Source organism: Dipodomys spectabilis, unplaced genomic scaffold (genome assembly GCF_019054845.1).
Source record: "Dipodomys spectabilis isolate Male_0828 unplaced genomic scaffold, ASM1905484v1 ptg000267l, whole genome shotgun sequence".
NCBI lineage: Eukaryota > Metazoa > Chordata > Mammalia > Rodentia > Heteromyidae > Dipodomys > Dipodomys spectabilis.
The window spans coordinates 941,740-943,895 of record NW_024870944.1 but is presented as its reverse complement, the minus strand read 5'-3'; the positions used below and the strand labels follow the sequence as shown (position 1 = coordinate 943,895).

The 2,156-nt window shown below is 35.5% G+C and overlaps 1 pseudogene; it reads right to left on the bottom strand.

Annotated features, from left to right (window-relative positions):
- Window positions 1–616: 616 nt before the first annotated feature.
- LOC122125922 lies at window positions 617–1,038 on the bottom strand (annotated as a pseudogene).
- Window positions 1,039–2,156: the final 1,118 nt, after the last annotated feature.

Below are 2,156 nucleotides of genomic sequence, written 5' to 3'. Positions count from 1 at the left end.
GGATTTGTGGGTTTTTTTGCTGGTTTGAGAACATTAATATACAGAACCACAAGTTTTTATTTTAACCTGGTTTCCAGAGGAAAAAAGAAAAAGAGATTTGATAGCAAAAGTGAGGTTTTCCTTGAAAATGATGTCACCCAATTTCATCCCTTGGTTAAAAGACTCAGTGCACAGGGAAACATTTTTTTTTTTTTGCCAACACATCGGACATGAAAAGAAGAAAGACCAAAACAACAACAAAAAACCTTCCTATGATGCTCTTGAATCTTAAAAACAACAACAGCAAAACCTAAATAATAATACGAAAAGAACATCAAAAGTAACAGGAGCCATCAATTTTTGATGGATGGTTGTGTTTCACAGCTTGTGGAAAGTTCTAGAAAGTCGTAACAGACTTCACTCTGCCCTGCCGCAGCTGAAGTTCTTAAGATAACTTGATTAAAAGGTGGCTTCTCCTTGGTGCTTGGTAGTTTCTAAACTTCCAGAAAGCACGTAACAAGCTATTTCCTGTCATCAACTTTGTGCTGAAGATTCTTCAAAGGACTGTTGTGTTTTTATTGTTTGTTTGTTTGTTTTTATAAATAACAATATTTTAAACGAGTCTTCTTGGGTGTGTTTACACCATATTATTGCTTTCTCCCATTTTATCTACAAATGATCTAATTCCAGGCAGATTTAAGAGAGACCCAAGAACTGGTACTCTTCTAATAAAGCCAATCACCACTGGAAAGAAACCCTGAATAAAAGAAAGAATCCATAGATTTCGAAGATCATTCCTATAAAAGGCCATCTGACAAGGACCACAAACACACCGCCCAGGAAAAAGCCCGTGGCTTTCATTTTATGTTTCTGGAAGAAGAATCTGAATGTTCTTTCTAAACCAATGACAAAAGCCAAACCAGCTACAAATAATACATTTCCAATGGCCAATAGGGCTTTGTCAAAGAAGAGAATCATCCTAAAGAACAGGAAGAAAACTCCAAACCTGGTGAGGCCCATGCCAATTTTCTGGGTGTTCGTCAAGGAGATCATGATTGCGGCGGCGACACCCCGAACCCCAGGATGAGGAGAAAGCCTGGAGACGCCCAGCGAGGGCCGGCCACCACATCTTCCGGAAACTGCCTGCTATATTTTTAACAGTCCTTTCAAGGTTTTCTCTGTTTGACAGTGACAGAATTCTTATTTCTATAATTTTGTTTGGTATGGTGGAGAGAAAAAAAATACAGACTTGGACATGAATCCTGGTAATTTCTGTTCACAAACTGTCCGGCTATGGATAAGCCACACAGCTTAGTCATTTTTACATCTCAGATTTTTAATTTGTAAAATAGAAATAAAAAATCTGCTTTAATAATACATCTCTTTGGTTTCTAATTATAGAATATTAATAAAAATTTAGAAAAAAGTTTCAGAAAACTATAACTATTTGAATGTTCTGGAGAGTTATCAAGTTTCATTTACTAATAACTTTATAAAATATGTCAATAACAAAAAGAATTTTAATATTTTGAATGAGTCCATGTGAATGGCATTATTGCTTTATAGTTTCTTTTCCACATGGGACATAGAGCTAGTATAGCTGATAGAACTGTTTTATCTCAAGTTGTCCTGCATATTGAACTCATTACTGTAACAAATATGAACATGAATGCCAAGAGAGTAAAAAGGAAACATTCTTTCCACTCTTCTTACAGTCTGGGTTTTAAATTGTGTGCATATGAAAGGGTTGGAATTTTTCTATACATCAGATAATGATTAAAGTAAAGGAAACGAGAAGCCTGACTGCACTGTAAAGTCAGCATGTCTACAGCATTGTGGTTGGGTTCAACATGTGTGAATTGATTTTGGACTTGTGATGCCTCTTTCATGCCAAATGGATCATTATCATGCTTGAGTTTTCACAGCCCACTCAAAAAGGACAAAATAGCAACACAATTAATTATCCTTGAGGATAAACTTCCTTGATGATGAACATGATCACATGGAAAAAATGATCACATGATCACATGGAGGAGCAAGATTCTAATGCCTGAATATTGTATTTTAGTAGTTATATTTAATAAGATTTTTGTATGTCTGAACCCAGTTAAAAGTGCAAAACAATGTTTACCTGCACTGTACATATTTCTCAACTAAAACTTGAAATTATGGCTCCA